Raw genomic sequence first — 25798 nt, forward strand, 5'->3', positions numbered from 1 at the left:
GACCTGAAGAGCCCTCACTTTTTTCTGTTTGCAATGAGATGAATGGAGATGAAAAGTGTTTCTGTTCCCTCCTCTACTCCAGACCAGTTTCTCAAGGCCTCTGGGTAACATATATGTGATTTTTTTTTTTTTTTTTTTGAGACGGAGTCTTGCTCTGTCGCCGGGGCTGGAGTGCAGTGGCCGGATCTCAGCTCACTGCAAGCTCCGCCTCCTGGGTTCACGCCATTCTCCTGCCTCAGCCTCCCGAGTAGCTGGGACTACAGGCATCCGCCACCTCGCCCGGCTAGTTTTTTGTATTTTTTAGTAGAGACGGGGTTTCACAGTGTTCGCCAGGATGATCTCGATCTCCTGACCTCGTGATCCGCCCGCCTCGGCCTCCAAAAGTGCTGGGATTACAGGCTTGAGCCACCGCGCCCGGCCCATATATGTGATTAAAGAGTCCTTAGGAATAGAACTTTTAAGTTAACAGAGTTTCTGTTTAAGAAAACAGAGTTAAGCAGCTCTGTTTTCCAGAAATCCCTGGATAATTTTATGACCATGTGGTAAAGGTAAGGGACCTTGCGTTAACTTGGGATGAATGTCAGAGAGCTGCTGTGTGCTAGGCTCTGTGCTGGGCACCCAGGAAATGGTCCTCGCCCTTGACTCTGCCCAGTCTGGACTAGAAAAGTGGTCCTTGGGTGGATTGAGCTCACAGATCTGTTTTGTTTGTGCCTTTCTAAACATTAAAATTGGTTGCTCTGTCAGTTTCGTATGGCTGCTGTGACAAATTGCCACAAATGCAGTGACTTAAAACAACACAGTTGTATAGGCAGGAAGTCCAACACAGGTCTTAATGGGCTGAGGTCATGGTGTAGTTAGGACTGGTTCCTGCTGGAGGCTCTTGAGGGGAACCCGTTTCCCCGCCTTTCCAGCTTCTTGAGGCCTTCTGTGTTCCTTGGCTTATGCTCCATCTTTAAAGCCAGCTTCGATTTTCCACTCTTTCCTACGTGGTTTCTCTCTGACCCTGACTCTTCTGCCTCTCACTTCTACTTTTAAGGATCCTTGTGATTACATTGGGCACACTGAATAATTTAGGATACTATGTTTTAAAATCAACTGATTAGAAACTTAAATTCTTTTTTGTTTTGTTTTGTGATGGAGTCTTGCTCTGTCACCTAGTCTGGAGTGCGGTGGCGCCATCTTGGCACACTGCAACCTCCGCCTCCCAGGTTCAAGGGATTCTCCTGCCTCAGCCCCCCGAGTAGCTGGGATTACAGGTGTGCAGCACCATGCCCAGCTAATTTTTGTATTTTTTAGTAGAAAATGGGGTTTCGCCATGATGGCCAGGCTGGTCTCCAACTCCTAACCTCAAGTGATCCACCTGTCTCAGCCTCCCAAAGTGCTGGGATTACAGGCGTGAACCACCGTGCTTTGCCTAGAAACTTAAATTCTAACTGCTACCTTAATTCTCCTTTGCCACAAAACCTAACATATTCACAGGTTCTAGGATTAAGATGTGGTTATCTTTGGGAGGCCACTATTTGCTGGTCATAGTTGCCAACATTAAAATCAGGAGATCTTACATAGCCTCCCAGTCTTGCAGCTTCATTGACAAATCAGAACACTTGGCAGCCTGGGGCCTGTACTGTTGCCTGGCAACAGTGGGTCAGAGCCAGTGTCGGCGCCATCTCTAGTTGGGGCTTGTGGGTGCCAGTTCTCCACAAACCTCCACCCTCCCCATGGTACCTGCTCATTTCCCCTGGTTGTCTGGTCCCTGCTGTGGGGACACAGGGGCTTACACAGAGTCCAGTCAGGGCAGAATCCCCAACGCAGGGTGGCTGGGTTTGTCTGCCTCTCTGTTCATGCCCTGCTCCTTGCCACTCTGCCCCTCCCCCCTCGCTGCCTCTATACCCTTTCCCTGAAGCCTCTTCTGCCTGGCACACACTGTCCCTCCTCCTCTCTGTGCCCTTCTCTCTCTGACCCAGGGCTCTACATTCCGCAGCATCTCTGGTGCTATTTTAGGTGGGATTGTTTGTGCCATGATTCCTTGTCTCTTTTCCCCTCCTTTTCTGGCACCCAACACTAGTACATTCTGATGCCTTCCCTTTTATGTCTTGCATTGGTGTTGGTGAAAATCAAGTCTTTATAATGTACCTTTAGAGCAATACCCCCGTTAAAAACCAGGATCACACAACAAGCATATAGTTGAACATCTGTGTGCCTTGCACTCTCCTAGACATTGGAAATGCCATGGGGACTCCTGTCCTGCCTCTAGTTCTAGAAGAGAGATAGGGGAAACAAATGGGTAGGCAATCACATGTCAGCTTCTTACTGCATCTGGAGAGGCAGGATCTTACTTCCTTCAGCCCCCAAGCCTGGAGGTGAGCTCTGTTTGCATTGTGTGTTAGGTGGGGTTGTTTGTGGGGCTCTGTTAAAAGCATTTCAGTGGAAGATCCCTGAGTTTGCAGACATCACTTGGAGCCCCAGCTTGTAGTTGAATTTTGTTTTTTTTGAGAAGTGCAGTGGTATAATCTCAGCTCACTGCAACCTCCGCCTCCTGGGTTCAAGCGATCATCTTGCCTCAGCCTCCTGAATAGCTAGGATTGGAGGTGTATGCCACCACTTCTGGCTAATTTTTGTATTTTTAGTAGAGACGGGGTTTTACCATATTGGCCAGGCTGATTTCGAACTCCTGACCTCAGGTGATCTGTCTGCCTTGGCTTCCTAAAGTGCTGGGATTACAGGTGTGAGCCACTGCACCTGGCCAGATAGTTGAGTTTAGAGCAGGCATCTTGGAGGCTTGGATATCATACAGGTTGAGGATCCCTTGTCTGAACTGCTTGAGACTAGAAATGTTTTAGATATTAGACTTTTTTGGATTTTGGAGTGTTTGCATATGTATAATGAGATATCTTGGGGATGGAACTCAAGTCTAAACGTGAAATTTGTTTATGTTTTGTGTATACCTTCCACATATAGCTTGAAGATAATTTTATATAGTATTTTAAATAAGTTTGTGTGCAAAACGAAGATTTGACTGCATTTTGATGGTGACCTGTTGCATGAAGTCAGGTGTGGAGTTTTCCACTTGTGGCATCATGTTGCTGCTTAAGAAGTTTCTCATTTTGGGCCGGGCGCGGTGGCTCAAGCCTGTAATCCCAGCACTTTGGGAGGCCGAGACGGGCGGATCACGAGGTCAGGAGATTGAGACCATCCTGGCTAACACGGTGAAACCCCGTCTCTACTAAAAAATACAAAAAACTAGCCGGGCGAGGTGGCGGGCGCCTGTAGTCCCAGCTACTCGGGAGGCTGAGGCAGGAGAATGGTGTAAACCCGGGAGGCGGAGCTTGCAGTGAGCTGAGATCCGGCCATTGCACTCCAGCCTGGGCAGCAGAGCGAGACTCCGTCTCAAAAAAAAAAAAAAAAAAAAAAGTTTCTCATTTTGAAACATTTTGGATTTTGGATTTTCACATTAAGGATACCTAATGTGAGATAGACTAGGCCACACAGTTCTCTGCACTGCTGCTTGGTGGTCTGAACTGGGGCTCTGATTATTTTCTGAGGGGCATTTTATTTGCCTTCTTTGAAGGGGCTTGCATTGAGTGAGTCTGCACTGTTGGGCTCAGGGTGGAGCATACCTGGTTGAGCCACCAGAGTTTGACAGCTTAAGGGCAGCCTGTCCTTTTATCTACAGAGTATATTAACACGATAAAGATCTTTGGAAACTTAACTTAAAAGCAAAATGAAACATTTCATGATGGAGGATTTCAAACAGAAAAGTAGAATGGTTTAGTGAACTCCCATCACTTAGCTTCAACAGTTAATTCTAGGCTCCTCCACCTCAGATGATTTTAAAGCAAATCCCAGTCTTCACTTTATTGGCAAATGCTTCAATATATATCTCTAACAGATAATGGACTCTTTATAAACTTATTTTTAAGTGAAGACTGACCACCAGCCCTCCTAATTCTGATTTTCGTATTTCTGTGTTTGAAGCTGAATTTTTTTAGTTGTGGAATAATGATTATATTTACACAAAATCTTGATTGATTGACTGAGACAGGGTCTCGCTTTGGCGCCCAGGCTGGAGTACAGTGGTGTGATCTCAGTTCACTGCAACCTCCACCTCCTGGGCTCAAGCCATCCTCTCACCTCAGCCTCCTGAGCAGCTGGGGCTACAGGTGTGCGTCACCATCGCCGGCTAATTTTTTGTATTTTTTGTAGAGATGGGGTTTCACCATGTTGCCTAGCTCCAGACTGGTCTTGAACTCCTGAGTGCAAGAGGCATGAGCCACCACACCCAGTCACCATGCTAAGGATTTAAAAGTGAACAGTTCTGTGGCATATGGTACATTTATAGTGTTGTGCCACTATCTAGTTTCAGAACTTTTTCATCACTCCAAAAGAAAATCCACACTCACTAGGTAGTTGCTCCTCAATTTCCCCAGCCCCTGGTATCCGTTAACCTACTTTCTGTCTATATGGGGTTTGCCTATTCTGGACATTTCATATAAATGCAGTCATACAATATCTGGCTTTTTGTATTGGCTTCTTTCACCTAGCATGTTTTCCAAGTTCATCCATGTTGTAGCATGGATCCAAACTTCATTCCTTTTTATGACCAAATTGTATTCCACTGTATGGATATACCACAATTTATTTACTTAGTGGTAGACACTTGGGTTGTTTCCACATCGTTTGACTATTGTGAATAGTTGCCTTTTTTTTTTTTTTTTTTGAGACAGGATCTTACTCTGTCACCCAGGCTGGAGTGCAGTGGTGTGACCGTGGCTCACTGCAGCCTTGACTTCCTGGGCTCAGGGGATCTTCCCACCTCAGTCTCCTGAGTAGTTGGGGCTACAGGCCTGGCTAATTGTATTATTTTGTAGAGACAATGTTTTCGTATTGCCCAGGCTAGTCTTGAACTTCTAGGTTCAGGTGATCCCCCTGCCTCAGCCTCCCACAGTGCTGAGATTATAGGTATGAGCCACTGTGCCTGGCCAATAGTTGCCATTTTAATTTAACTTGTCATTGCTTAATTTGAAATATGGTGATGTGCTGCCTGGATCAAAAAGAAAATGTCACATGTGAGAGGGCAAGATGGTGATCTGCTCTTGACTCTGTTTATTGCAGTAAACACATTTTGAAAGAACTTGTAACATGTAACAGTCATGGTGGCTCATACATGTAGTCCCAGCACTTTGGGAGGCCGAGGCAGGATCACTTGAGGTCAGGAGTTTGAGACCAGCCTGGCCAACATGGTGAAAACCCTGTCTCTACTGAAAATACAAAAATTAGCCAGGTGTGGTGGTGCACACCTGTGGTCCCAGCTACTCAGGAGGCTGAAGCAGGAGAATCACTTGAACCCGGGAGGTGGAGGTAGCAGTGAGCCATGATCACACCACCGTACTCCACCCTGGGCAACAGAGCAAGAATTTTGTCAGGAAAGAAGGGGAGGGGGGGCGGAGAGAGGGGGAGAGAGAGAAGAGAGAGGAAGGAGGGAGGAAGGAGAACTTATAACTGAAGTATAATAAATGTAACAGAGCTCACCCCTGTAATCCCAGCACTTTGGGAAGCCAAGGCCGTTGGATTACTTGAAGTCAGGAGTTTGAGACCAGCCTAGCCAACATGGTGAAACCCTGTCTCTACTAAAAATACAAAAATTAGCCAGGCATGGTGATGCACGCTTGTAATCGCAGTTACTTGGGAGGCTGAGGCAGGAGAATCCCTTGAACCCCGGAGGCGGAGGCTGCAGTGAGCTGAGATCGCACCACTGCACTCCAGCCTGGGGGACAGAGTGAGACTCTTGTCTCAAAAAATAAACATAACAAAACTGTACTATATATAATGTTAGTACATAAGGGACTTAAGAGACCTCTTCTGATTGTTTCTGGTAACCATTAGGCCTGCTTAACAGACTGGTAGTCTGATGGGCAAACCCCACCCTTCTTAGTCTTGAGCGGGCACTGCTCCAGGTTTGAGGATAAGTAGTGGCCTTTCTGAGCACTGGAATGGAGGTGGGTGATCAACAGCCTTTGGGACTTTGCCCCACTCCTGAGTTACAGGGACAGACTTCTGTTTTCATGAGAGTCATTGACAGAGGAGCTTGTTTTCCTGGATACCAAGTCAGTGCCTTTGTGTATGTACCTCAGTGACATAGGCAAAGAGCGCGTGTCTTACGTTTGCATTGTCCTCACAGCGTGTCCACTTTTCCACAGTGTGGAAAGTGAAGTGGATTTGGTGGCGTGTTTCCTGTGCAGGGCACTGGTTTCAGTTAAGAGTTTGTTTCCAGCTAGGAGTTAGAGGGCAGCCCCTAATGAATGGCCAAGTGCTGACTGGTGGGCACCCTTCTCAAGGGCTACTTCTGTGGAACCGTGCTTTGAGAGATGCAGTAAAAAGTGACCTGTGCCATGTCTTTGGTGGATATGGTCACAGTGTTGGGGCGCATACTCCGCTGCATCATGCTGGGTGTAAGGGAGTCATTTATCTCAGGTCTTAAGTCAAGGAGAATCTTCTCTGGTGAATCTGGTTTGTTTTTTATCTTGTGGACAGTGTGAATTCTCTGGCCACTAGGAAGCTCAGTTCATAGCCATCATTTCCCAGCTGTAATGTGACCTGCACTTTGTGTTCTAACCTGGCCTTCTGGCTCAACTCCTCCACCCCCTATTTCCTTATTGCTTGAGTTTCTTCATTTGCTTTTTTTTTTTCTTATGTTCCCTGGATTTCTTTAACCCAGTGAGTCTCAACTTTGTACTTTAATCAGCATCCTCTGGGGAGAGTTTTTTTTTTTTTTTTTTTTTTTAAAGTGCCAGTGCTTGGCCCCCACCTCTTCTGTTTGATTGATTGGATTGATTTTTTTTGAGACTGTCTTGCTCTGTTGCCCAGCTGGAGTGTGGTGGCTCACTCATAGCTCACTGCTGCCTCCGGCTCCTGGGCTCCAACAGTCCTCCCTCCTCAGCCTCCTGAGTAGTTGGGATTACAGACATGTTCAACCACATGTGGCTAATTATTTATTTATTTGTAGAGACAGAGTCTCATTTTGTTGCCCAGGCTGATCTTGAACTCCTAGCTTTAAGCAATCCTTCTGTCTTGGCCTCCCAAAATGTTGGTATTACAGACATGAGCCACTAAACCCAATCTTGCCTTTTTTTTTTTTAATTTTTTTTTTTTGAGGCAGAGTCTCGCTCTGTTGCCCAGGCTGGAGTGCAGTGGTGCGATCTCGGCTCACTGCAAGCTCTGCCTCCTGGGTTCACGTCATTCTCCTGCCTCAGCCTCCCAAGTAGCTAGGATTACAGGCGCCCGCCACCATGCCCGGCTAGTTTTTTGTATTTTTAGTCGAGACAGCGTTTCACCATGTTAGCCAGGATGATCTTGATCTCCTGACCTTGTGATTTGCCCACCTCTGCCTCCCAAAGTTCTGGGATTATAGGCATGAGCCACTGTGCCTGGCCCCAATCCCTCCTGTTTTAATTATTCTGGGATGGGGCCTGAGCAAAAATGTTTCTAGAGTTCTCCAAAAGCTGGGCGTGATGGCCTGTACCCATTATCCCAGCTACTGAGGAGGCTGAGAGGGGAGAATTGTTTGAGACCAGAAGTTTGAGGCCTGTCTGGGCAACATAGCAGGACCCTGTCTTAAAAAAGAAAGAAGTTCCTTAAAGATTTGAATGTGTGGCCAGGTTTGCGAAATGCTGCTTTAGGTCATTTCATGTCTTTTTAGCTTCAAGGCAGGGATAAGTAATCAAAAAGGATGGAGTCTGGGAGGATAGCGGGACCAAAGCCTGGTGGTATGAGCTCAGAGAAGCCTTGTAAAGGGGATTATATAGTGTCCAGTGGTTTTTGGCTGGTGGCACCCAGTGGGAAAGCTCTGAGGGGCTCCTCTACTTGTCTAGAACCACAGGAGAGAGACTCAGCTCCTGGACCAGGAGCTGAGCAACTTAAAATTTAGCTGTGAAGTCCGTGGGCCTGTCTAATGGTGGCACAGCTTTGTAACAGGGTCTTCTGGGCCTTTCAGGACCCAGGTCCCACACTTGGAACCCGATTTATGCTTAATACCATTTGCTGTATATTGTGATTATAGAGAAGACTTGACAAATAAAGAGAACATTTAAACCATGGTCTTTGCAACTAATCTGGTCCTTCCTGTGCCTTAAAAAAGAAAAAAATTCCCACTGTCCCTGCTTTAAAGAGAAACAAGAAATTACAAAAGAAAACACACTTTGTTGATTTAAAAGAATATATTTTATTGGTAGAAGAAAATAGCAAGTAGCACAAGAAATTACTATGTAATCTGATTGCAAAGTGTTGGGTAGATTTTTTTTTTTTTTTTTTTTTGAGACGGAGTCTCACTCTGTCGCCCAGGCTGGAGTGCAGTGGCCGGATCTCAGCTCACTGCAAGCTCCGCCTCCCGGGTTTACGCCATTCTCCTGCCTCAGCCTCCCGAGTAGCTGGGACTACAGGCGCCCGCCACCTCGCCCGGCTAGTTTTGTGTATTTTTTAGTAGAGACGGGGTTTCACCGTGTTAGCCAGGATGGTCTCGATCTCCTGACCTCGTGATCCGCCCGCCTCGGCCTCCCAAAGTGCTGGGATTACAGGCTTGAGCCACCGCGCCCGGCCAGATTTTAACATTTGAAGAAAAATGTTTCTTTAAACAAATGAAACCCTAATTTCTCCCTTCCCTCTCCAAAAAAACCCCTAGATTTTCATTTAGTTATTTTGTCTTTGAACAAAAATATTGCTTTTTCCCCGTTCTTTGCCTTTGCCCTCTGATAATCAGTAGTTTCCAAAGACTGTGTAAAAGTCAGGTCTACCAAAACAATATATACAACTTGGTGTTTGCAGGCTTCATTTCTTTTTTGTAGTAGGTCCCATGGAGATTGTTTAGAATGCCTGTTTTAATGGTCATCAGAGAAAATTTGGAAAATATCTCTTAAGTAGGATGGACCAAACTAGAACTTGACCTATAGCCTTAGGACCTATAGGTCAAGTCCTAGTTTGGTTTGTAATCACTGTTAATATTTTGATTTATTTTCTCTCTCTCTTTTTTTTTTTGACACGGGGTCTCGCTGTCACTGAGGCTGGAATGCAATGGCGCGATCTTGGCTCACTGCAACCGCTGCCTCCCAGGTTCAGGTAATTCTCCTGCCTCCACCTCCTGAGTAGCTGGGACTACAGGCATGCACCACCATGCCTGGCTAATGTTTTGTATTTTTAGTAGAGACAGTGTTTTGCATGTTGGTCAGGCTGGTCTCAAATTCTTGACCTCAGGTGATCCACCTTCCTTAGCCTCCCAAAGTGCTGAGATTACAGGTGTGAGCCACCACACCCAGCCTGGTTTATTTCCTCTAAGTAGATTGTGTTTGTTTAGTCCTCAGGGGTCTTTATGGTCTCTGTAGCCATCATGGGATTGGGATGGCTCAGAGCTTTCCCTTGACTGGCTATGCTGGAAAGAGGTCAGCTGCACCCTGCGATTTGTTTTCTATTCAAGGAAACTTTTGGTCCCAGTCTCCCATGTTCCAGGTGGTAGGTGTCCGCAGCCCGTCAGAGGCTTTGGGAGGCCAGGAAGGAGCTGTCTGGTAGGGGAGAGGCTTTGCTGGACTGATAGGGTGTATTAACCAGTTAGATATGGGTGAGGGAAGAGGAATAAACACTGATTCAGGTGGCTGCTGGTGCTGGTGCTGATGCTGAGACAGTGTGGAGGAGAAAATTGGTCTGGTGAGGAAGATGATTTCAGGGCTGGACAATGGGACCAAAAACTGCTAGCCCTGTGTGCACTTCAGAGGCTTCCAGAATGGGGCAGAGACTCTTAATGCTCTGTGGGCTTCATTCTCCCCATCTATGATATAAATGAGAGAGTGGGACTAAGTGGTTGCCAGGTCCTTCCCAATGCCAGCATGCTTTGATTCTGTCTTTTAAGATTCTGCCATCCTGGGTGAGAGTCGCATTCCTGTCGGCAGCTAGTTGGTTGTTTCTGAGCGTATTCTTCTCCCTTTGGTGACATTGGGTTGGGCTGACAATGGGAAATTGGCAGTGAGTGTCAGCATATTCTTTCCACACAGTTTATTGCCTCTCTTGTCAGGAGTTTTCAGAAGGGAAAACAGGCCAATTCTTCAGGAAACGTGTTTGCCTAAGACTTAACACCTAACTGTGATTTAACCTAGAGAGCTAGTCCAGGCTGTGGGTCTAGCCAGTGTCTAGTAATTTCCTTCTGGGGGCCCTTGGCATCAATGCTACATGTGGACAGTGTGGTTTGTGAGACCCTGTGAGCAGGGTTCCCACAGAGGGAAAGGTCTCTGGTTCTCTGTCCAGTGGTGTTAGGCCCACCTGACTGGTCGCAGAGCCAACCCCAACCTTCCCACAAGACTGTAGCCATGGGGGTGAGACCACTGTGTCAGTGAGTCTAGCCGAGGGCCCGCCACATGTGTGGCCCATACACACTGGAAGTCTGTATGTGTGTGCCACATCATATTACCAACTGATGGATATTTAAGAAATCTAATTGATGGAATTAAAAGGCTACTGTGAAGGAATTTTTTTTCCTTTTGGAAGAAAAAAAATCAGTTTATAATTTGGAATGGTGAAACAAATGTTATCTGCCTTAAAAGAAAAAATTCGTTATATAACATAGTGGCTACTGAATCAAGATCTTGGAGATTTGTGATTTTTGAAAACCGCCCTATAAGGCTCATGGAAATACAGTTTGGAATCTGTTAGCTTCAGATGTTTCTCCTTTTGGTGATAGGGAAACATGGTTTTGCTGCTGTTTTTGTCAAATGTGAGAGTCGTAACTCGTTGATCTGGCATCTTTTGAGTGTTGGGTCTTTTTTTCTTTTTTTTTTTTTTGAGACGTAGTCTTGCTCTGTCACCCAGGCTGGAGTGCAGTGGCGCGGTCTTGGCTCACTGCAAGCTCCGCCTCCCAGGTTTGTGCCATTCTCCTGCCTCAGCCTCCCGAGTAGCTGGTACTACAGGTGCCCGCCACCATGCCTGGCTAATTTTTTGTATTTTTAGTAGAGATGGGGTTTCACCGTGTTAGCCAGGATGGTCTCGATCTCCTGACCTTGTGATCTGCCCACCTTGGCCTCCCAAAGTGCTGGGTTTACAGGCACGGGCCACCGCACCTGGCCGAGTATTGGGTCTTTAGGGGCCAAAACTTTTGATCTTTGCTTGCAGTTTTTGTTTTTTTCTCTTTTACACTCTCCGTGTTCCCTGATTAAGTGAAGGCCAGGCTTGCCTGGTTCCAGGGAAAAGGCCAAGGGTGCCTAGAGCAAGGTGGATGGGACTTTGTTTGCAGATGGTCCTTGAGAGAGCGACCCTTTGCTCCTAAATCCCCAGTGGAAGGGACAGACTTCTTTATCATGGGCATTCCGCTTTACTGCTTTGGTCTGCGGTCATTCTTCACTTGCTTTTCCCCATTTTGCTTGGAATGTGTTTCACCTGTTGCGTACCCACCTCGTCTGCCCTCTTGCACACTCCATGGCTGGCCTGAAAGCCCAGTCTGCTGTCCTGTGCCCTTTAGACTTCCACTGTAGCATTATCATCTGTTTCCATACTCCTTGTGGACTGTGCCACTGGAGCTGTTTGCAGACGGGGACCATGTCTGGTTGACCTCCATCCTTCAGCACCAGCCCAGTGCCTAGCAGGTAGCAGGAAAGCAGGAGCTGAGGAAAGGCTTGCTGCACAAGTGAATACCAGGAGCTCTGGTTCTTCCCTCCTTGAATCTGCTACCTTATGATGGGAGGGACACAGGGCTGTGCTGGATTTGTGCACGATGCTTTGGGCAGCCCATGGGAGAGGGCCAGGATGAAGGAAACCCAGACAGAGTGGGTAGCAGGCTGGATGGGGGCTTTGACAGTGGGGGAAGCATTAAAGGCCATCTGCATCCTTCCAAGTGTGAAGCTGGAGGGGCCTGAAGAGAGTCACAGAAAGGAAGGGACAGACGTGGGAGGGTCCAGGGTCCCTGCCCTCCAGCTTCACAGGTCTTGGTACTGAGCTATTACACGGGTTGGTGGCGGAAGGACACAGGTGGACCTGGGCTGGTGGTCACTCCTGGGCTGCTCTTGGCACTGGCTTCTGAGACCTGTTGGCCAAAGGCTTTGGTGTGGCTCTGGTATTTTTTCTTTTTTATGAGAATGGAACTTTTTTTTTTTTTTTAATGAAATGCTCTTTTGAATAGGCAATACAGTCATTTCTAAAATGAAAATATGTTAAAATATATTTTAAGAAATTTTGCCCCTCACTCCTGATCTCATCTCTGTCCTCCCTACTCCCTGATAACCACCTGTAGCAGTTTGAATACCCTTCTAGTTTTTCTTAATGCAAGTACAACAAACATTAATTGTATAGTATTATTTTTCCCTTTTCAGTAAATGAAGGATAGCATTCTTCTGTGTGTACTGTTCTTCACCTTGTGCTTTTTTTTAACTTATTGTAGAGATTTTTCTGTATCAGTGCATAGAGAATGGTTGTCATTCTCTTTCAGCTGTGTTGTACTGTTAAGTTGTCCCTGTTTGAATGCTTACACCTGTGGTAAGGCGCCTGGCTGTTTCCAGCTTGCTGTTTCCAGCTTACTGTTTCATGACATGCCGGCAACAGTTGTCTCACGTGCGCATCGTTTCCCACATTGCAGTAGTCCTGCAGGGTGGCCTCCCACAGGGACATTCCTGAGTCAAAGAAGAAACACAGTTGTAACTTTGACAGATTTTGCCCAGTTGCCCTCTACAGGGGTTGTTCCATGTTGCACTCCCACCAGCAGTGTTGATGCCTGATTCCCCACGGCCTTGCCAATGCAAGGTGTAGTCAGATGCTTGGAGTTTTGCCAGCCTGACGTTTGTAAGTAATATCTCAGTATAGTTTTAATTTGTATTTTTCTGAAGAGGAGCTGATCATGTTGTTGTAAGTTTAAGGACCATTTATAGTTTTCTGTGGACAGTTCTTTGATTTTTCTCTTGGGTTACTGGTTTTTTCTCAATTTCTGTGAGCTGTGTTTTATATTTTTGGAAGGTTAGTTCGTTGTCTTATGAGTTATAAATTTTTTTCAGGCTAGGAATTATTCTGATCTAGGCAGAGTCTTTAAATAATTCCATTCCTCCCCTTCCCTCTGCCCAATCTCCTTAAATTTAAAGATTCGGACAGTGGCTTTGGGACAGAACCACACCTTTGGCTTCCTTCCAGGATTTAAGTTAATTGGCCTTAGACACATTTTCAGTATGAGCTTAGGATAGTGTAGATGTATTTGAGTTGTATCAGGGTGGGCTACATGATGTGAGAACAGCCAAACCCCTCTCACCTCAGTGGCCTAACAGCAGAGGCTCATTTCTTTTTCATGCTGCATGTCCAGTGTATGTGGTCAGGAGACTTCACTCATCATAGCCACTCATGAACCCAGGATGATGAGGGCGCACAAGACTTTTGTTTTGTTAACAGTTTTATTGGCTGGGCATGGTGCCTCACGCCTATAATCCCAGGACTTTGGGAGGCCAAGGTGGGTGGATCACTTGAGGTCAGGAGTTCGAGACCAGCCTGGCCAGCATGGTGAAACCCATCTCTACTGAAAATACAAAAATTAGCTGGGCATGGTGGCACATGCCTGTAGTCCAGGCTGTTTGGGAGGCTGAGGCAGGAGAGTTGCTTGAACCCAGGAGGCGGAGGTTGCAGTGAGCTTAGATTGCGCCACTGCACTCCAGCCTGAGTGACAGAGTGAGACTCTGTCTCAAACAAAATAGACCAGGCGCAGTGGCTCATGCCTGCCATCCCAGCACTTTGGGAGGCTGAGGCGGGCGGATCACCTGAGGTTGGGAGTTCAAGACCAGCCTGACCAACATGGAGAAACCCTGTCTCTACTAAAAATAAAAAATTAGCTGGGCATGGTGGTGCATGCCTGTAATTCCAGCAACTCAGGAGGCTGAGGCAAGAGAATCGCTTGGACCCAGGAGGTGGAGGTTGCCGTGAGCCGAGATCATGCCATTGCATTCCAGCTGGGCAACAGGCGCGTTTAAATTCCATCTCAAAAACAAAACAAAACAAAAGCAGTTTTGTTGATATATAATTTATTTGCCATGCAATAAAGTTCACCATCAGCATAATCTTATTTTAGAACATTTTATTATCCCCAAAAGCAACCCTGTACCCATTAAGCAATCATTTCCGCTCCCATTCTCCTCAGACCCTGGCAACTATCAGTCTGCTTTCTGTCTTTATGGATTTGCCTGTTCTGAATATTCCACATAAATGGAGTCACACAGTATGTGGGCTTTTGTGTTTGGCTTCTTACATTCAGTGTAATGTTGTCAAGGTTTATCCATGTAGTAGAGTGGATTAGAACTTCCTTTTTAAGGCTGAATAATATTCCATTGTGTGGATAGATCACATGTTGTTGATCCATTCATCAGTTGGATAAAGTTGTTTCCAGTCTTTGGCGGTCGTGAGTAACACAGCTGTGAACATGGTACACTAGCCCCTGTGTAGACATGCTTTCCTGTGTCTGGGTAGATAAGGAGGCTGCATCCTGACGTAGGCACCCACTGTCACCGCCACAGGGAATGTGGCACCTGTCTTTTACTGTTCAGCAGAGAGTGACACACATCATTTCTATCTCATCTCTTTGCAGTGCCATGGCTGACTTCAGAGGAGGTGGGAAAATGCCCTTTTGTCATAGGTCTAGAAGTGGGTGAACTGGAAATACTTGGTGGCTGGAATCAGTACTATAAAAGAGAAGAGAAATGGACATCCCTGGGGCCCAGGAGAGTGGTTTTGTTTGGACAAGTCACTCCGGAAAGCGTCCATTAATAAGGAGGGAGTTCCAGGATAGAAATTACATGGGTTGGCCTTGAAAGCTGGTTGGTGGAAAAACCTCACATCTTCCAAGGAGTGTCTTAGATGGATATGATGCTATTGGAACAGAGAAGGGCAACCACATAGAAGTAATATTAAGTAGAACGGAGGTTTAGGATTGAGCACTTCTGAGTTTCACAGGAGGCACTGTGGCCCAGAGCTTCATCCCAGCTCTGTGATTTGCTGTATGTTACCCTCTGTCTTGTGCAATGCCTCCCTTGCAAAAGTGCAGCAAGATCAGTGCTCTGAAACCCCTGGGTCAGTGCCTGGCACATGGTAGGCACTCAGTAAATTACAGCTATCACCTTGGTGTATTTGACCAGCAGCAGCTGAGTCTGCAGTCACTAAGTCACCAGACCTGGCCTTCCTGAGGCCTTGGGCTTATGTTTTCCTTATGAGGCATAAATGTGCTTAAGAACATCCCTGTTTTCTTGGCCTGGTCATGTGGTGGCTGAAGGAAAGAGGGGGCTGGAGCGAGGAGTGGGGTTAGGGGCACAGCTGTGGCCAGTGTATATTTGGAGGGCAAGTAAACAGTTCTTCCTTGGCCTTGGCACAAGTTTCTAAAGTAGAGTAATTTCTGAGTATAGGAGTAGCTGGGGAGATCTGCACACGCACTCAGTTGTCAGTGCTGGAAACGGGCCCCTTTATTATTATTTTTCTAAACAAAGCAGGACAATGGCAGTATAAACATTGTTTGAACAAAAAGCATTTGGCCAATGGAGATAAAACCAAAAGGAAAATAACAACTTTGATTTCCTTTTGGTTTTTGTGTTTTGACATTTGGTAGCATACTTGCTAATCTTTTGGGAATTAAAAAAATTATATGGTATGTGAACTCCAGTTTATGCTATGAAATTTAGTGCGAAGTAGACTCAAAAATTCCCCTCCTGTTGGGATGTCAGCTTGCTCCCATTTTTGTTTTTCTTTGAGAGGCATGGTCAAAGGACTAGTGGGACCTGAAGAAGGCCCATCAAAATCATGTGAGGCATGTGGAGAAACCTGTAGTAAAGCAGAAAGTGCAACCTTATTTCCTCTCATGTTCCTTATCTTGCTGATCCTCGCAGGCTGCCATTTCCATTTTACAAATGAGGAAACTAAACTGAGATTCAGTGAGGTGACTAAAAGGTGCTGGGTAGAGCAGTGATCTTTTCATTCCACCAGGTAGTTATTTTAAAACTTACCAATATTCATAGGCCATGTTTTATGTTCAGTGAGGGCATTTGTGGTTTGGTAAGGGTATAGAGAGGATCAGAGAGCTTGGAGGAAGGGAGAGAGAAAGCGGGGAGTGTGTGAGCAGGTGGGGCTGGACTCGGTGCCCTGTGGAGTCATTCATTCTTGCAGCAGATGTGTGCCAGGCACTGTGCCAGGCCCAGCATGCAGCAGCAAGGAGACAGTCAGGGTCTCTGTCCCTTGAGAGCCTGTAGTCCAGAGGTCGTGGGAGGAAGGAAGGAGGGTGGAGGGAAAGCCGGAAGCCCAGGCGAGCTCCAAGGCCTCTGGCTCAGTCAGCTGGGCAGCAGGTGGTGGATCCTGGGCAGAGCATCCCTGGAGGGAAGGAGAAGGGGGCAGGTGTGGAGTTGGGGATGGTGGGTTCAGTTTTGTCCTGAAACTGGAGGGGAATGTGGCATGGTGCAGAGGTGTGTACCAGTGACCAAGAAGGTATAGTGGCCAGGCATGGTGGCTCACACTTGCAATCTCAGCACTTTGGGAGGCCAAGACAGGAGGATTGCTTGAGCCCAGGAGTTTGAGACCAGCCTGGCCAACATAGGAAGACCCCATCTCTGCAAAAAATAATAAGCTGGGCTTGGTGATGCACACCTGTACTTAGGAGACTGAGGTAAGAGAATCACTTGTGCCTGGGAGGTCCAGGCTGTAATCAGCTATGACTGTGCTACTGTACTCCATCATGGGTGACAGCGAGACCCTGTTTCAGGAAAAAAAAAAAAAAAAGAATGTCTAGGAAGTTACATGTGGTCTCACACAAAGGTGTCTGAACTATTTGTTGGTGGTCATCAGAAGGAGGAGGCACTTCCCAAAGCACGCACTGCTCTGCATGGGGCAGAAAAGCATGACCTCTTCATTCTCTGCTTCCCTGGCACTGGATGGTTCTCTTGTGTCCCACGCTGCTGTAGGCCCTTTCTTGGACTTGGCCGATGGCTATTGGCCTCCTCCTTAATTGCATTCTTGTCCCCATCTTCCTCTGCTCTCTCTCTCTCCCTTGGTCCTCTCACATGCTCCTCTGAGATGAACTTGTTGGCCACAGTGCCCCTCCTGAGCCCTGGTCCTAGGCACCAGCTGCCACTAGGCCATTTTCATTCTCCAGGCCTGTCCTGTCAGCACCTCCAGCCATGTTTGTTTGAAGTAAAACTGAATATGCTGCCTCCTGCCTTCGTTTGGAACCTCTCCACCTTCCCTTTCTGTTAAGGGTGCCTCCATCCTCCTGGCTATTCAGCCCCTTCTACCCCACCCACACTGACATTTGGTTGTCAGGGTTCATGTTCCCACTCTGTGTTTATGTCCATCGCCTGCCTTTCCCATTCCCCCGCAGCTGGATTCAGGCTCTGGACTCTGCTCATCATGTTGTGTAGCTTCTCAGTCATCTTTCTATCTTTCTCCTCCCGCCTCTGCCCTAATCCTTTCTCCCACTGCTGCTTGATCAAGATTTAAAAATACCATCCTGACAATGTGAGTTCCCTGCGTCAAACAAAAATAAAAAATCAACTTTAGTAACTTTGCCTTCCCCAGTATTTCCCAAAATAATTTTAAGTGGCATACAGCTGAATGTTCTTAGTTTTAATCTTTGTCTTAGAAATGCCGTAGTATTTTGGCAGTTCCTGAAAAGGTTAAACGTGTAGTTACCATATGACCTATCAGCTTCACTCCTCAGTATTTACCCAGGAGAACTGAAAACTTATCCACACAAACACTACATAAATGGACATCTCAGCATTATGAATATGAATATATGAATTTCTTTTTTTTTTTTTTTTTTTTTTTGAGACGGAGTCTCGCTCTGTCGCCCAGGCTGGAGTGCAGTGGCTCTATCTCGGCTCACTGCAAGCTCCGCCTTCCCAGGTTCACGCCATTCTCCTGCCTCAGCCTCCCGAGTAGCTGGGACCACAGGCGCCCGCCACCTCGCCCGGCTAGTTTTTTTTTTTTTTGTATTTTCTAGTAGAGACGGGGTTTCACCGTGTTAGCCAGGATGGTCTCGATCTCCTGACCTTGTGATCCGCCCGTCTCGGCCTCCCAAAGTGCTGGGATTACAGGCGAATATATGAATTTCTTCATGGCACGATAGTCAAAAAAAATTAGAAACAACCCGAATGTCCATCAACTGATGAATGGGTAAACAAAATGTGGTCCATCTATACAATGGAATATTATTTAGCCATAAAAAGTAATAGAATACTGGTGCATAATGCAACATGGATGAACCTTGAAAACACTGAACCTGCTGGGCGTGGTGGCTCAAGTCTGTAATCTCAGCACTTTGGGAGGCTGAGGCGGGCGGATCACGAGGTCAGGAGATCGAGACCATCCTGGCTAACACAGTGAAACCCTGTCTCTACTGAAAATACAAAAAAATTAGCCAGGCGTGGTGGCGGTCGCCTGTAGTCCCAGCTACTCGGGAGGCTGAGGCAGGAGAATGGCATGAACCCGGGAGGTGGAGATTGCAGTGAGCTGAGATCCAGCCACTGCACTCCAGCCGGGCAACAGAGCGAGACTCCGCCTCAAAAAAAAAAAAAAAAAAAAAAAAGGAAAGACTGAACCTTTCACATAAGTGAAAGAAGCCAGACACGAAAGTTCATATATGGTTTCATTTATTTATTTATTTATTATTTTTTTTTTTAGAGGCGGAGTCTCGCTCTGTCGCCCGGACTGGAGTTCAGTGGCCAGATCTCAGCTCACTGCAAGCTCCGCCTCCCGGGTTTCCGCCATTCTCCTGCCTCAGCCTCCCGAGTAGCTGGGACTACAGGCGCCCGCCACCTCGCCCGGCTAGTTTTTGTATTTTTAGTAGAGACGGGGTTTCACCGTATTAGCCAGGATGGTCTCGATCTCCTGACCTCGTGATCCGCCCGTCTCGGCCTCCCAAAGTGCTGGGATTACAGGCTTGAGCCACCGCGCCCGGCCTATGGTTTCATTTATATGGAATGTCCAGAGTAGGCAAATCTATAGAGAGTAGATTTATCATTGCCAGGGGCTGGGGGTGAGGACATGGGTAGTGACCACTAATGGATATGGGGCTTATATTTGGAGTGTTGAAAATGTTTTAGAATAATAGTGAAATAGTGATGATTGCACAACATTGTAAATGTACTAAAAAAAACCCCTGCTGAATTGTATACTTTAAGATAGTGAATTTAATGCTATGTGAATTATATCTCAATAGAAACAAAACAAAAAGATCCCCCCATATGCCATAGCAGTAATACCTGATTTTATATATGTTACTGAAAATGAGTATTTGAATTTAAAAGTAAATTGATATGAAGAAAAATAGGAAGCAAACAATAGAGCAGCCTTTTTTTTTTTTTTTTTAAGACTGAGTTCCACTCTGTCGCCCAGGCTGGAGTGCAGTGGCGCAATCTCGGCTCACTACAACCTCCGCCTCCCGGATTCAAGCGATTCTCCTGCTTTAGCCTTCTGAGAAGCTGGGATTATAGGCGCGCACTACCACGCCTGGCTAATTTTTGTATTTTTAGGTATTTCACCATGTTGGTCAGGCTGGTCTCAAACTCCTGACCTCGTGATCCGCCCACCTCAGCCTCCCAAAGTGCTGGGATTACAGGCATGAGCCACCGGGCCCAGCTGAGAAGCTTTTATAGTAAGAATTGAATGAATGGACTAATTCCCGGGACAGTGCTTGCACATAGTGGGTGCTCTCTGTTAGTCATTATTACTATTGGGAGGAGATGGCAAAAATCTTGAAGGTGAACAACCCAAGTTGGCAAGTGCAGATTTCTTGTGTGCCTAGTGAGGCCCTGTTGGTACAGCCTCAGCCTGCTGCAGCCTCTGCATTCCCAGCTACCTTAGTGGCAGTCATCTCCCGCTAAGGGCTCTCACCCTGCCCGCAGAGGCCTCCTCTTCCATACTCAGGCACTCATCCCTCTCATTCTTCATTGCAGTGCCCTTGATGGCCCCCAGTTTTGTCCTCGTCTTCTCAGGAGCTGCCTGGAACACCCAGTTTGGAGTCGTTTTGTTGCTCCCCCAGTCCAGACAGGATGCCACATCTGTGCTTGTCCAGATCCCCTGTGGCTGCTGGCATGGGGATCTGGACACACAGTGAGTGTGTGAAAAATACTTGTCAAACCGGTGTCAACTAAACTATGAATACATCTTTTTTTTTTTGAGGCAGGGTCTTGCTGTGTCGTCCAGGTTGAAGTGGCATGATCATGGCTCACTGCAGCCTCAAACTCCTGGGCTCAAGCGATCCTCCATCTCCGTCTCCCACTCCCAGAAGTGTTGGGATTATAGGCATGAACCACCACACCTGGCCTTAATACATCTTTGTAATGACAAAACGATGTTATAAATCAGGCAAAAATACTTTAAAAATATATTGCAGAGAGAATTTGTATATCCTGTGAATGAGCTGTTCTAGGAACAGACTCTAGAAAAGCTGGCCCTTGTGTCCCAGGGGACGTGCATGGCTATAGAAGCATTTTTCACAGTAGCAAAAACCTGGAAATAACCCAGATGTCCATGGACAGAAACACGGGTAAGCACATTGTTCAGTATTGGCATGATCACATGGCACACAGTGATGACAGTGGGTGAGTGGCAGCTAGCTGTGCATAGCAGTAGAGAGAACTTCAGAAGCAGTATAGAATGCCACAGGCGGCCTGGGGGAAGACGGCATACTGTTCAGTTTTACTAGTGTGCAATACAATTATGTTCTTTTTTAAAAAGTGAGGGACTGAAAACCCAGTCCCAGGGCTGTTTGCCTTGCGGGTCGAGGTGGGGAGAGGGAAGTGAGGGGGAGCCAGGTGGCTGGACATGGTGGTCATGTTCCAGGCCTTGAGGGAGCTGTGGAGTCATGGGGACTCATTTTGTTTGTCCTCACATGTGGTTTGCACGTATTCTCTTATATGTACCTAATGTTACATAATAAAACATTTAAGAAGACAGAGGAACAACAAGAAAACATTAGGGCTGGCTCATGCCTTTTGTGGGGTAGACTCTGACATTTAAGAGTTAGGAAGGAACATTTCCTCCTAATGTATCCAGTCAGTGTTGCACAGTAAATAAAACACTGGGAATGTCTCCAGCAGAGGAGGAAAGAGGGAAGTAGTATTTTTACTCTGCACCAAAAAAGGAAGTTTACCTTTCAACATGAAGAGACTTTTTTTCCTGAGTGGTATTTCAGATGACAACAGCTATTTCAAAGGAACAGTGCAGATTTCTCAGGGTGTTAAAGTCAGTGTGACTGATTTAGTAGAAGACACTGTTAATAGCCAAAGAGGCATCATTTCTTAAGGATGTGAGTTCTGAAGAACACGTTTTTAAGAATAGTTTTAGAGTCTCTGTTGTTATTTTGGACCTCGACCCTGACTGACTCCATTGTATTGCCAGTGTGTAGAACTTTCCACATTTCAAGGTAAAAGTTTGTTTGAATAGCGTTAAAGGGCCGGGCGCGGTGGCTCAAGCCTGTAATCCCAGCACTTTGGGAGGCCGAGACGGGCGGATCACGAGGTCAGGAGATCGAGACCATCCTGGCTAACACGGTGAAACCCCGTCTATACTAAAAAAAAAAAACACCAAAAATTAGCCGGGCGAGATGGCAGGCACCTGTAGTCCCAGCTACTTGGGAGGCTGAGGCAGGAGAATGGCGTAAACCCAGGAGGCGGAGCTTGCAGTGAGCTGAGATCCGGCCACTGCACTCCAGCCTGGGGGACAGAGCGAGACTCCGTCTCAAAAAAAAAAAAAAAAAAAAAGAATAGCGTTAAAGCCTCTTCCCTTTTGCTGGCTGCACTGAAGGGAGCTGGGAATGTCAGGTTCTATCCTGGCTTAGCACTGAACGGCTCTGGGTCCTGGCATCTGCACATGGTTGACTTCCAAGGCCTTTCTAGCTGTAGCATCTTTGCTCCTGCTCGCTTGACTTGGTGAGAGGCTGGGGAAAGAATCTCTTATGGCTCACAGAACATGAGGTCGGAAAACAGTTGTTTCCATGCTGTCTTTTGGCCTCAAACATCTAGACAAGAGGTACCTTTCTAGGCCTGCAGATTCAGCAAAGGAAAGTTCCTTGTTCTCACGATTTTGAGCACTGAATTTGTCTAAAGCTACAAAGAATGAGAATAAGAATAGGGATGAAGAGGATGGGATCAGAAGTCAGAGTCTGAGAGCAAATCCTAGTCACACCAGTTGCTGGTAGTGCGGCCTTGGGTCAGTTACTTAGCCTCTCTTTACCTTACTTTCCTCCTCTGTAAGATATGAATAAGAAGAATCACTCCTCTATAGGATTGTTAGGAAGATTCAATCAGTGGACACATGTGACCTGCTCAGTTAGTATTCACTAGCCTCTGCTTAGAGAGCCTCTTCTGTTTCTTACTGCTCTTTTAATTCTGTTCTGTTACTAGTATCAAAGAACACATCTGAAACTTTGCTTGGAAATGCCAGCTGTAGAGGAGAAGAACAAGCAAGATTGGTGATGGATTTAAACAGGTTGTGTGTATAGTCTGGAGAGAGATGCTTGTAGTAGGCAATGCTACCCACTCCTCTGGTAGGTGATTCCCACCCAGTGTGTTCTCATGGGGATGCTTCTGTGGGCTTTCATCTCCTGCCGAGCTGTCCTCAGTAACCTGCTGAGAAACATCCCTGTAGACATATGCACCTTGGCAGGACATGGGAAAGGAGGCAGGTATTTGGACACCTCTTATTTGCCAGTCCTACTCTTACCAACCCTCACAGCCACGCTGAGCAGCACCTGTTACCTCCATTTGAGAGGTGTGGAAACAGAGGCTCAGGAAAGCTCAGCTTGCCTCAGACCATGCAGCTGGAAAGGCAGGACATAATCCCTGTGGCCGGAGTGAGAACCACATATTTCAGCCCTAGGCTGCTGCCCAGGCTCCTGGTGTTGCTCCTGAGTCCAGCTGTAAGAGGCATCCAGTGGATTCTCAGGCCCCGTGGTGCCTGGGCTTCGGCAGGTGCTGGTTCGTGTGGAGCATGTGTTAAGCACCGGTAGGGCTGTTCCTGTTCCCAGGCAGTTTATTGTTAGGCAGACAATACAGCAGCTGCCCTTTAACTCAAGAGATGGAGACCAAAAGGGAAACAGGAACTGGGAGAACAGCCTCAAGGTGTGAACTCTGGCAGTCTCTGAGTGGCGAGATAATGGGTATCTTTAACAATGTTCTTATTTTTTGCTTCTGTGTCACATGGAAGGTGTTTGTTGAGGGTTCAGTGTGTGCCAGGCACTGTTCTAGACAGTGGCAAAGAGACAGGCTGGGCCCTGCTCTCAGAGGGGTGGTGTGGGGGCAGGAGAGAAACAGATAAAACAGGCATGTAAGAAATGTCAGATAGAGGAGGGGCCCTGTTCCAGAAGACAGCTGGTGACATTGATAGAGAGTGCCTGATGGGTTCTGAGGAGGCCATGCGATCTGAGTGACAAGGAGCCAGTCTAGTGACAGATAGAGGAAAGATGCTAGGTGGGGGAAATGGCAGGTGGGTAGAGTGCAAGGCAGGAGCCGGTTCCGGTCATAGGGAAAGTGACCAGAAACGAGAGTGCAGCATGTGAGTGACACATAAAGAGTTAATCCCTCAGGGCCCACCTCTGGGATGAAGGGGCTCATCCTTTGAGCTTCAGCTGAGGTGAGCCTGCTCTTGTGGTCTCTTAAGACCCTGGCTCACCACCCATCTCACAGTACTGCTCAGATGAGGCTCAGCGGACATCAACCATCAATGCCACCAGTCTCTGCAAGTAACTACCTCCGAAATCTGCCTTGTTCCTCCCAAGCTGCTGTGGGAAGTCAGGTGTGACCTCCTGGAGGCATAGATGGGAGGGCAGAGGTGAGCAAACTGCTTGTTTTTCTTGCAGCTGTGGTCTTGCACTTGTACATGCACAGTGTAAAAATACTTGTTCTTTGGCCAGCCTCTGGAGCTGTCTTTGAGAAAATACTTTACGTCACTACTGTGCCTGAAACCAGGAGTCAGCAGGCCCTGCCTGAGGGGATCCACTGCCCCTCCTTCCACACTCTCGCAGGCTCCTCGTGAGATGGCTACAGCCTAGCAGTTAGCACCACCACATCCACCAGCCAGGTCTAAATTAAGCACGAGATCATGGGAATGTAGATTTTCCCATGCAGCTCTGCATGTTTTTCAGATGTCTCAAGCTGGAAAATTATACTGATCAAATGGTAATCCATAGCTCGGCCTGTCCTGTGCGGTGGGGATGAGTAGCCATTAAAGGCTCCCGTTCGCTGTTTCCAGTGTCCGATTGACTTCATTGTCTCCCATCAGCCAGTGTTTTCTCTAGCAGAGCCACAGTGTGTTAGAAATGGGGAGTCTCTGCCTAAGGATCACAGCAGCCATCCTCAGAGGAGGGAAGGGTTCTGAAGGCTGCTTTTCACATTTCCAAAGCCTGAAGGGAAGTGCTACTTTTTTGCCCACCATGAAGCCCCACAGGCTAACAAAAACATCTGCTGCTTGGCTGTGGCTGGGATTCCACTCCCTCAGTTGGTGACCCGTGGCTGGGCTGATCGGAGGCTTGGGTTTCTCATAACACCATGGAGATGGCAAGGAATTGAATCACTGGTCAGAATGGGGGCCTTTGGGACTGAAGGGTTTGGGGTGAGCATCTGGTTTTAGAAGCAAGGACCCTGGGTACTGGCGTCTTGGTGCCACAGAGCGGTCACAGCATTGACCCTGGCCCCTGGATTCCCATCTCCTCTCTCTGCCACATCACGTTATTTGCATTTTGGCATGATTTTTAAAAGAATGCTGTTCATAATTTGGTCATTTGTAAGACTGCTTTGAGGAATAGAAGAGGTAGGGGAGCATTCAGGAATTCTCATATGCCTTTATGAAGTGTTGCTGTCTGCCCTTTGTGCAGTCACAGTGTTTGATCCTGTACACTGAGGGGGAGGTAAACTGCTTGCCATATCCCTGTTTTCCTGGATTGGCAGGAACAGCCAAAACCAGGTCTCCAGACCCCATCTTTTCTTCACACAGTCTTTAGAAAGACTGCATTTCCCCACCTGCCTGTGTAGTCTGCACTCACAAGCTGCTCCTCCCAGAGACTATAAATAGTAGGGGCATGTTGATAAGAAATTAAATTCCTTGTGTATGTTTTGATACTTGATTTCTGCTTTTAGAAAATTAAGTACATATCAAGTTTTAGGAGGCCAAGTGACATCTAATTTGAGCTCTGCTGTATCTGTTTCAGTGACTCTCAGATCCTGGGAGAAGCTGCCTAGTTGGCTTCTTGAGGGTGGACCTCCTACTCCCCGGGAGGGTGGCGTGGATCAGCTTAGGGGTTGGTTCTTCCTATGCAGTCAGCCCTTTCTGGCTCCCTCCTGGCAGTAGGTTAACTGACACCTGCAGGGATCTTTCTTCCTTAGAAGAAAGTGCCAGGGGAGACAAGTAAGCACATGGGCAGTTTACCTTTTCCTGCTCCACCATCTAGAAGTCAAGTCTGAAATGTTTGTTTTTCTTCAAAATTCTTTAAGTATGTGAGTATAAAGGTTTTTTTAGCCCACTTTTTGGAGACTGATAAATTTTTTATTAAAAAAAAAAACTATTCATTTTTAGACAGGGTCTTGCTAGGTTGCCTAGGCTAGATTTGAACTCCTGGGCTCAAGTGATCCTCCTGCCTCAGCCTTCTGAGTAGCTGGGACTACAAGAGTGTAGCACCCTGCCCAGCTGATATAAAATTTGATTTCTCTAACCAACAAGAGGCCACCTTCCGTTAGTGAAGATGATGAAGATGATGTCTCACTGTTTTTCTGGTATGAGGGAAATAAAGGATTTTTTTCTTTTCATTTCTCTACGGGATGAGCAACAG

General features: G+C 46.9%; 1 protein-coding gene across 5 annotated transcripts in view; it reads left to right on the forward strand.

Moving 5' to 3' along the window:
* Positions 1-25798, forward strand: part of EPN2 (epsin 2) — a 102397-nt gene that overhangs the window by 13013 nt on the left and 63586 nt on the right. The window contains exon 1 of one of the 5 annotated variants that reach the window (XM_033184298.1): positions 23615-23805. The exons of the other annotated variants lie outside the window; for them this stretch is intronic. The gene's annotated coding sequence lies outside the window, so the exon portion shown is untranslated. Of the gene's footprint in view, positions 1-23614; positions 23806-25798 lie in introns of those variants that run through there. 5 annotated transcript variants of the gene reach the window in all.

Source organism: Trachypithecus francoisi, unplaced genomic scaffold (assembly GCF_009764315.1).
Source record: "Trachypithecus francoisi isolate TF-2019V2 unplaced genomic scaffold, Tfra_2.0 Lachesis_group20, whole genome shotgun sequence".
Taxonomy (NCBI): Eukaryota; Metazoa; Chordata; class Mammalia; order Primates; family Cercopithecidae; genus Trachypithecus; species Trachypithecus francoisi.